This window comes from Oncorhynchus nerka, linkage group LG13 (genome assembly GCF_034236695.1).
Source record: "Oncorhynchus nerka isolate Pitt River linkage group LG13, Oner_Uvic_2.0, whole genome shotgun sequence".
NCBI classification, from domain to species: domain Eukaryota; kingdom Metazoa; phylum Chordata; class Actinopteri; order Salmoniformes; family Salmonidae; genus Oncorhynchus; species Oncorhynchus nerka.
In genome coordinates, this window is record NC_088408.1 from 3,887,021 (window position 1) to 3,898,353 (window position 11,333).

The 11,333-nt window shown below is 38.3% G+C and overlaps 1 long non-coding RNA gene across 1 annotated transcript in view; it reads right to left on the reverse strand.

The window, feature by feature from the left end:
• Window positions 1-1,555: 1,555 nt before the first annotated feature.
• LOC135574579 (uncharacterized) overlaps window positions 1,556-11,333 on the reverse strand; it is a 13,678-nt gene continuing 3,900 nt past the window's right edge. Inside the window, exon 2 of the long non-coding RNA XR_010465463.1 lies at window positions 1,556-3,214. This is a non-coding gene — a long non-coding RNA (uncharacterized LOC135574579). The remainder of the gene's footprint in view (window positions 3,215-11,333) is intronic.

Below are 11,333 nucleotides of genomic sequence, written 5' to 3' on the forward strand. Positions count from 1 at the left end.
AGACACTTGTAACACCTCTCTACATTACCTTCTGAGACAGTGGAGACACTTGTAAAGTCATTAAACCTCTCTACATTACCTTCTGAGACAGTGAGAGACACTTGTAAAGTCATTAAACCTCTCTACATTACCTTCTGAGACAGTGGAGACACTTGTAAAGTCATTAAACCTCTCTACATTACCTTCTGAGACAGATGAGACACTGTAAAGTCATTAAACCTCTCTACATTACCTTCTGAGACAGAGGAGCCACTTGTAACACCTCTCTACATTACCTTCTAAGACAGAGGAGACACTTGTACCACCTCTCTACATTACCTTCTGAGATAGAGGAGACACTTGTAACACCTCTCTACATTACCTTCTAAGACAGAGGAGACACTTGTAACACCTCTCTACATTACCTTCTGAGACAGAGGAGACACTTTGTCATTAAACCTCTCTACATTACCTTCTAAGACAGAGGAGACAGACACCTTCTGAGACAGAGCAGACACTTGTAAAGTCATTAAACCTCTCTACATTACCTTCTGAGACAGTGGAGACACTTGTAAAGTCATTAAACCTCTCTACATTACCTTCTGAGATAGACACTTGTAAAGTCATTAAACCTCTCTACATTACCTTCTGAGACAGACGAGACACTGTAAAGTCATTAAACCTCTCTACATTACCTTCTGAGACAGTGGAGACACTTGTAAAGTCATTAAACCTCTCTACATTACCTTCTGAGACAGTGGAGACACTTGTAAAGTCATTAAACCTCTCTACATTACCTTCTGAGACAGACGAGACACTGTAAAGTCATTAAACCTCTCTACATTACCTTCTGAGACAGAGGAGCCACTTGTAACACCTCTCTACATTACCTTCTAAGACAGAGGAGACACTTGTAAAGTCATTAAACCTCTCTACATTACCTTCTGAGATAGACACTTGTAAAGTCATTAAACCTCTCTACATTACCTTCTGAGACAGACGAGACACTTGTAAAGTCATTAAACACTTCTAAAGTTGACATTGATCAGCATTATATTGTGTTTGAGTTCTTTGTTTTGCTAGAGGAAAAGAATAGGCTCTCAGAGTCCATAACAAAAGCACTCTCCCATCACTGTGTTAATTCCAAATAAAATGTATTTGAGTATTTAGTCATTAAGCATCATTATAGCATGTTAAAGAATTATTAAAGTTATTAAAAGAAAGAATTTGTTCAACTCTCCATATTCTCCAATGAAATAAATTCAAACAGGTGCAGGCCTATAACCACTGGAGTAGTTCTGTTGTCCTGCCACACATCTTGACCCACCGCGGGGACAGAGCGGATCACTAACAGCAGGGTGTGTATGTTGACTTCTAAACATCAATGTGAATTCTGTCCTCTCTGGGCACCGGTAGAGCCAAAGCAAGTGCAGTCATTCATTCAGAGGTAATCAACTACACGTTCGGTTGGCATAGCTACATTTCTTGTACATTCCACCTTGTGATTCAGTTAATTAATTAATTCATATATAATTGTCCAGCAAAGAGATGTAAATAATGATTGACAGGTGTATAATTGTGGCATATATCCTGCTAGTTTATCTCTTTAAATAAACTCTGCCATTGCTCATGTTTCTTCAACATTCATTCAACAAATTAATTTAAAAAGATAACTGACGTGATGATATCATGTTTTTCCAAATTGATTACACGTACAGTACCGGTCAATAGTTTGGACACACCTATTCATTCCAGGTTTTTTCCTTTATTCTGACTATTTTCTACATTGTAGAATAATAGTGAAGACATCAAAACTATGAAATAACACAATATGGAATCATGTAGTAACCAACAAAAAGTGTTAAACAAATCAAAATATATTTTAGCTTTGAGATTCTTCAAACTAGCCACCCTTTGCCTTGATGACAGCTTTGCACAATCTTGGCATTCTCTCAACCAGCTTCATAAGGTAGTCACCTGGAATTGAGTATGATGAAGATGGATGTGAGATCCTTGCTCTGTATGGTACTCTGCTGTGAATTAGTTCTGGACATGAGGACTGTGTGTAACGATCTGGGTGTAGTGGGTGAGAAGTCAGGCGCAGGAAGCAGAGAGTTCAGGGGAGTGCTATTTAATGCACTAACGGCGAACATAAGCCAACCCCACGAAAACACAGGGCACACAACAGAACAAATGCCCCAACCACGGGGACTCAAACAGTCCAGCAAAACCCCACGAAATGGGAAACACGTTAACCTCACAAGTCACACAAAACAATCCCGCACAAAGAGCAGGCAGGCCTCCTGGTAATTATAGCCCGACTAATCAGCCTACACACAAAACAGGTGAAACCAATCAACAGAAAGGGGGAAAAGGGATCAGTGGCAGCTAGTAGGCCGGTGACGACGACCGCCGAGCGCCACCCGAACGGGCAGGAGAGCCACCTTCAGTGGCAGCTAGTAGGCCGGTGACGACGACCGCCGAGCGCCACCTGAACAGGCAGGGGAGCCACCTTCTAGTAGACCGGAGACGACGACCGCCGAGCGCCACCTGAACAGGAAGGGGAGCCACCTTCAGTGGGAGTCGTGACCAAGAGACCCTTGGTGACAGTAATCAAGATGGGATAAGATCAGAGCCTAAACAACAAATTCAACAGATTTTTTTTGTGTGTGTCAAAACAAAATGCAGAACATGTTTTTTTTTATAGCAGATTATACCCCTCCCCATCTTCACAACAACTTGTTGTTCAGGCCAGACGAACTGGAATATTACACAATTACATTTCTTATCGTCTTCAGTTATTTCCTCAAGGACAGAGTTCCTGTTTAGTGTCTTTCCTGTTCTCCTTTCTGATAAAGGTGTTGCAGCTGTTCCCCTCTGCCACATGGTGTTCTCTGACAGAGAGAGGATGAGAGGGAGGAGATAGGGAGAGAAGAGAGACAGAGGGAGGAGATAGGGAGAGAAGAGAGAGGAAGAAAGAGAGACAGAGGGAGGAGATAGGGAGAGAAGAGAGAGGAAGAAAGAGAGACAGAGGGAGGCGTAGTTTAGAAGAAAAATACTTCCCGTGGGAGAGAGAGTTTCTCAACACCTCTGCTCTGCGAGTCGGGACACGATTCTGATCGGAACACCGTGGCCGGGAGGGCAGAGAGAGACGGGATCCAGAAGAACGGGATTCCAGTCTGGTTCCGGGCCTCGTGGAGCAGCATACCATTCCGACATTTTCCCACGAGAAAACCTGCAGCGTTTTTTGGTTTAGGAGAAAAAGAAAGAGAAAGAGAAAAGAGAGAGAGAGAGAGAAGTTAGGGGAAACCTTGGGCCGTGTTTTGGGGTCGAGGAGTCGGTTTTGGGGTGTGAAGGGTTCTGACAGGCTATCTTATATGACCCATGACCAACAATCCCCAAATCCAAAATATACCTTATGTCGCGTGGGATGTAACTTTCTCTCCCCCTCCCTTCCTTGTTCTCTCTCCCCATGTCCTATTGGCACAGGGTCTGTCCTGTCAGCTCCTATCTGATGAGGGCATATCTGTCAAACCAGTTTAGTTTCATTGGAAGCAGAATCTGTCTCTCTACCACACACCAGAAACTATTCTCCACTAACCCTAACCCCTAGACCAGGGGTTCTCAAACCTCTTCTAAGGGACTCCCAGTCATACCAGGGGTTCTCAAACCTCTTCTAAGGGACACCAGAAACTATTCTCCACTAACCCTAACCCCTAGACCAGGGGTTCTCAAACCTCTTCTAAGGGACTCCCAGTCATACCAGGGGTTCTCAAACCTCTTCTAAGGGACTCCCAGTCATACCAGGGGTTCTCAACCCTCTTCTAAGGGACTCCCAGTCATACCAGGGGTTCTCAAACCTCTTCTAAGGGACTCCCAGTCATACCAGGGGTTCTCAAACCTCTTCTAAGGGACTCCCAGTCATACCAGGGGTTCTCAAACCTCTTCTAAGGGACACCCAGTCATACCAGGGGTTCTCAAACCTCTTCTAAGGGACTCCCAGTCATACCAGGGGTTCTCAAACCTCTTCTAAGGGACTCCCAGTCATACCAGGGGTTCTCAAACCTCTTCTAAGGGACTCCCAGTCATACCAGGGGTTCTCAAACCTCTTCTAAGGGACTCCCAGTCATACCAGGGGTTCTCAAACCTCTTCTAAGGGACTCCCAGTCATACCAGGGGTTCTCAAACCCTTCTAAGGGACTCCCAGTCATACCAGGGGTTCTCAAACCTCTTCTAAGGGACTTAGTTTAATTGTCTCTCTACCACACACCAGAAACTATTCTCCACTAACCCTAACCCCGCGACCAGAGGTTGGGACTCCCAGTCATACCAGGGGTTCTCAAACCTCTTCTAAGGGACACCAGAAACTCTTCTCCTCTAACCCTAACCCCGCGACCAGAGGTTGGGACTCCCAGTCATTCCATGTATTAAACTATTCTCCTCTAACCCTAACCCCGCGACCAGAGGTTGGGACTCCCAGTCATTCCATGTATTAAACTATTCCACACCTACTAAGTCAACTAATGATCAACGTGAGCTAACGCAGGGTTACAACAACATTCTGAAATGTCTGTGGATCCCCGAGTAGAGACATCTCCTCTTGTCACAGTGGGAACCAATGGTGTCTCTATGGTCTCTTGTAATCCATATTATAATCCATGTTATAATCCGTATTATAATCCATGTTATAATCCGTGTTATAATATGTTATAATCCGTGTTATAATCCGTGTTATAATCCGTGTTATAATCCATGTTATAATATGTTATAATCCGTGTTATAATCCATGTTATAATATGTTGTAATCCATGTTATAGTATGTTATAATCCGTGTTATAATCCGTGTTATAATCCGTGTTATAATCCATGTTATAATATGTTGTAATCCATGTTATAGTATGTTATAATCCGTGTTATAATCCGTGTTATAATCCGTGTTGTAATCCATGTTATAATCCGTGTTATAATATGTTATAATCCGTGTTATAATCCGTGTTATAATCCGTGTTATAATCCATGTTATAATATGTTATAATCCATGTTATAATCCGTGTTATAATCCGTGTTATAATCCGTGTTATAATCCATGTTATAATATGTTATAATATGTTATAATATGTTATAATCCGTGTTATAATCCGTGTTATAATCCGTGTTATAATATGTTATAATCCGTGTTATAATCCGTGTTATAATCCGTGTTATAATATGTTATAATCCGTGTTATAATCCGTGTTATAATCCATGTTATAATATGTTATAATATGTTATAATATGTTATAATCCGTGTTATAATCCGTGTTATAATCCGTGTTATAATCCATGTTATAATCCATGTTATAATCCGTGTTATAATCCGTGTTATAATCCATGTTATAATATGTTATAATCCGTGTTATAATCCGTGTTATAATCTGTGTTATAATCCATGTTATAATATGTTATAATCCGTGTTATAATCCATGTTATAATATGTTATAATCCGTGTTATAATCCGTGTTATAATCCGTGTTATAATCCGTGTTATAATCCATGTTATAATCCGTGTTATAATCCATGTTATAATCCGTGTTATAATCCATGTTATAATATGTTATAATCCGTGTTATAATCCGTGTTATAATATGTTATAATCCGTGTTATAATATGTTATAATCCATGTTATAATCCATGTTATAATCCGTGTTATAATCCGTGTTATAATATGTTATAATCCATGTTATAATCCATGTTATAATATGTTATAATCCATGTTATAATCCGTGTTATAATCCGTGTTATAATCCATGTTATAGTATGTTATAATCCGTGTTATAATCCATGTTATAGTATGTTATAATCCGTGTTATAATCCATGTTATAATCCGTGTTATAATCCATGTTATAGTATGTTATAATCCGTGTTATAATCCGTGTTATAATATGTTATAATCCGTGTTATAATCCGTGTTATAATCCGTGTTATAATCCATGTTATAATATGTTATAATCCGTGTTGTAATCCGTGTTATAATCCATGTTATAATCCATGTTATAATGTGTTGTAATCCGTGTTATAATCCATGTTATAATATGTTATAATCCGTGTTATAATCCGTGTTATAATCCATGTTATAATCCGTGTTATAATCCGTGTTATAATATGTTATAATCCATGTTATAATATGTTATAATCCGTGTTATAATCCGTGTTATAATCCGTGTTATAATCCATGTTATAATCCATGTTATAGTATGTTATAATCCGTGTTATAATCCGTGTTATAATCCGTGTTATAATCCATGTTATAATCCATGTTATAATATGTTATAATCCATGTTATAATATGTTATAATCCGTGTTGTAATCCGTGTTATAATCCATGTTATAATATGTTATAATCCGTGTTGTAATATGTTATAATCCGTGTTGTAATCCGTGTTATAATCCATGTTATAATATGTTATAATCCGTGTTGTAATCCGTGTTATAATCCATGTTATAATATGTTATAATCCGTGTTATAATCCGTGTTATAATCCATGTTATAATCCATGTTATAATCCATGTTATAATCCATGTTATAATCTGTGTTATAATCCATGTTATAATCCGTGTTATAATCCGTGTTATAATCCATGTTATAATCCGTGTTATAATCCGTGTTATAATCCATGTTATAGTATGTTATAATCCGTGTTATAATCCGTGTTATAATCCGTGTTGTAATCCATGTTATAATCCGTGTTATAATCCGTGTTATAATCCATGTTATAATCCGTGTTATAATCCGTGTTATAATCTGTGTTATAATCCATGTTATAATCCGTGTTATAATCTGTGTTATAATCCATGTTATAATATGTTATAATCCGTGTTATAATCTGTGTTATAATCCATGTTATAATCCGTGTTATAATCCGTGTTATAATCCGTGTTATAATCCATGTTATAGTATGTTATAATCCGTGTTATAATCCGTGTTATAATCCGTGTTGTAATCCATGTTATAATCCGTGTTATAATCCGTGTTATAATCCGTGTTATAATCCGTGTTATAATATGTTATAATCCATGTTATAATATGTGTTATAATCCATGTTATAATCCATGTTATAATATGTTATAATCCGTGTTATAATCCGTGTTATAATATGTTATAATCCGTGTTATAATCCGTGTTATAATATGTTATAATCCATGTTATAATCCGTGTTATAATATGTTATAATCCGTGTTATAATCCGTGTTATAATATGTTATAATCCGTGTTATAATATGTTATAATCCGTGTTATAATCCGTGTTATAATCCATGTTATAATCCATGTTATAATATGTTATAATCCGTGTTATAATATGTTATAATCCGTGTTATAATCCGTGTTATAATATGTGTTATAATCCGTGTTATAATCCATGTTATAATCCATGTTATAATCCGTGTTATAATCCATGTTATAGTATGTTATAATATGTTATAATCCGTGTTATAATATGTTATAATCCGTGTTATAATATGTTATAATCCGTGTTATAATCTGTGTTATAATCCGTGTTATAATCTGTGTTATAATATGTTATAATCCATGTTATAATCCATGTTATAATCCGTGTTATAATCCATGTTATAATCCGTGTTATAATCCGTGTTATAATCCATGTTATAATCCATGTTATAATCCGTGTTATAATCCGTGTTATAATATGTTATAATCCGTGTTATAATCCATGTTATAATCCGTGTTATAATCCGTGTTATAATCCATGTTATAATCCATGTTATAATCCGTGTTATAATCCGTGTTATAATCCGTGTTATAATCCGTGTTATAATCCATGTTATAATCCGTGTTATAATATGTTATAATCCATGTTATAATCCGTGTTATAATCCGTGTTATAATCCATGTTGTAATCCGTGTTATAATATGTTATAATCCATGTTATAATCCGTGTTATAATCCGTGTTATAATCCGTGTTATAATCCGTGTTATAATCCGTGTTATAATCCATGTTATAATCCGTGTTATAATATGTTATAATCCATGTTATAATCCGTGTTATAATCCGTGTTATAATCCATGTTATAATCCATGTTGTAATCCATGTTATAATATGTTATAATCCGTGTTATAATCCATGTTATAATCCATGTTATAATCCATGTTATAATCCATGTTATAATCCATGTTATAATATGTTATAATCCATGTTATAATCCGTGTTATAATCCATGTTATAATATGTTATAATCCGTGTTATAATCCATGTTGTAATCCGTGTTATAATATGTTATAATCCATGTTATAATCCATGTTATAATCCATGTTATAATCCATGTTATAATATGTTATAATCCATGTTGTAATCCGTGCTAAGCAACGTGGAGTCCCTGGATACAGCCCTTAGCAGTGGTATATTGGCCACATACCACAAACCCCCGAGGTGCCTTATTGCTGTTATAAACTGGTTACCAATGTAATTAGAGCAGTGAAAAGACATGTTTTGTCAAACACGTGGTATACGGTGTCATTCACTTATATAAAGTCTCCCTATAAATCAATACAGTCTCATCAGAACAATATGCGGGAATCTGATGCCTCTTATCTGAAACTGACCTCAACACAAAGGTTTAAGGAAAGGGGGTACAAAGACAATTGGGTAAAACATGCCCAATGATCATTGATTGAAGAACTGACACAGTTGGAAAGCCTGTGCAGAACGTGTCCCATCATGCATCACCCAATACTCACCACCGGGGAAAGGCATTCAAGGACATTAATCAGGAAGCACTGTTACATTATTGATTATTGATTATTGACCCACATCATGCATCACCCAATACTCACCACTGGGGAAAGGCATTCAAGGACATTAATCAGGAAGTACTGTTACATTATTGATTATTGATTATTGACCCACATCATGCATCACCCAATACTCACCACTGGGGAAAGGCATTCAAGGACATTAATCAGGAAGTACTGTTACATTATTGATATTATTGATTATTGATTATTGACCCACATTTGAAACCCATTTTTAAATATCCTCCACGTATGCTTTTTTTTAAAAGAAAGGCCAATTGTGCGTCGCCCCACCCGGTCGGTTACGACAGAGCCTGGGCGCGAACCCAGGGACTCTGATGGCACAGCTGGCGCTCCAGTACAGCGCCCTTAACCACTGCGCCACCCGGGAGGCCCCAACACTGTTACATTATTGATACTGACCCATTTTTAAATATCCTCCACGTATGCTTTTTTTTTTAAAAAGATCCCCCCCAAAAAATATGAGAGACACTTGTGGGTTACATCAGATTACCCACCAGAGAAAAGGGGAACTTCCCGGAAGGTAATTACGAAACGCGGCCAATGTCCTTAATGCAGCTTCACGAAAACAAATGCGACTCATTTACCCACAACCCCCCAGCACAGGAAAAAGATTTAAGATCAAAGGGACTAATTACCTGCATGTCCAACTATGTTATGAACATGTGGAAATGTCCTAGTGGGCTGTCTTACAAAGGGGGGTACCTTACCTGTAGGAACCTTAAGCACCGCAGTAATATACGGACAGGTGAGACAATGCATCTTGCCTATGCCGCTCTGTACCATCACTCATTCATATATCTTTATGTAATACATGTATCACTAGCCACTTTAACTATGCCACTTTGTTTACATACTCATCTCATATGTATATACTGTACTCAATACCATCTACTGCATCTTGCCTATGCCGCTCTGTACCATCACTCATTCATATATCTTTATGTACATATTCTTTATCCCTTTACACTTGTGTCTATAAGACAGTAGTTTTGGAATTGTTAGGTTAGATTACATGTTGGTTATCACTGCATTGTCGGAACTAGAAGCACAAGCATTTCGCTACACTCGCACTAACATCTGCTAACCCATGTGTATGTGACAAATAACATTTGATTTGATTTTGATTTGACAAAACATCTGGTTGCCGCTCATTTTGTACACTTCTGGACCTCCTACGAGTGGAGACACATTGGAATAGAAATGGTCAAGACGTCATGCAGGGGAGGGGACATCGAGAGGAACGTCTTCTCCGAAGGGAATCTTCTAGATCCACAGTACCGACACACTGTCTCCTCTTGGCCTTTAACGAGAGTTAATCCTAATAACTGTATTTATATTACTGTAAAAAAAATGATCACATTCTCTGTGTATGATCATATAATTATATATAATAATAATATAATAATTAAATAATAATAATATATAATTTGATACATTGAATGTCAATATTGTGAAATGTTATGTTATAAATAAATAAAAAAAATAAAAAAGTTACTTCCTTTTTCAGGAAGTGATGTCACTGAGTTCCTGCCCCTATTTTATAGGACCTTCCTCCCCGACTTGGGATATGAACGCCTGATGAAGACCTAAGGGTCAAAACATTGTTTTAAATAAATATCACCTGGGAGCTCGAGCAGCGGAGGTGCGGTGTTTCCTTCCTGTTTTCTACTACAGCACCTGCCTAGATGTGCTGCTGTGTTTCCTTCCTGTTTTCTACTACAGCACCTGCCTAGATGTGCTGCTGTGTTTCCTTCCTGTTTTCTACTACAGCACCTGCCTAGATGTGCTGCTGTGTTTCCTTCCTGTTTTCTACTACAGCACCTGCCTAGATGTGCTGCTGTGTTTCCTTCCTGTTTTCTACTACAGCACCTGCCTAGATGTGCTGCGGTTTCCTTCCTGTTTTCTACTACAGCACCTGCCTAGATGTGCGGTGTTTCCTTCCTGTTTTCGACTACAGCACCTGCCTAGATGTGCTGCTGTGTTTCCTTCCTGTTTTCTACTACAGCACCTGCCTAGATGTGCTGCTGTGTTTCCTTCCTGTTTTCTACTACAGCACCTGCCTAGATGTTTCCTTCCTGTTTTCTACTACAGCACCTGCCTAGATGTGCTGCTGTGTTTCCTGTTTTCTACTCCTGTTTTCTACTACAGCACCTGCCTAGATGTGCTGCTGTGTTTCCTTCCTGTTTTCTACTACAGCACCTGCCTAGATGTGCTGCTGTGTTTCCTTCCTGTTTTCTACTACAGCACCTGCCTAGATGTGCTGCGGTTTCCTTCCTGTTTTCTACTACAGCACCTGCCTAGATGTGCTGCTGTGTTTCCTTCCTGTTTTCTACTACAGCACCTGCCTAGATGTGCTGCTGTGTTTCCTTCCTGTTTTCGACTACAGCACCTGCCTAGATGTGCTGCTGTGTTTCCTTCCTGTTTTCTACTACAGCACCTGCCTAGATGTGCTGCTGTGTTTCCTTCCTGTTTCCTTTTCTACTACAGCACCTGCCTAGATGTTCTGCTGTGTTTCCTTCCTGTTTTCTACTACAGCACCT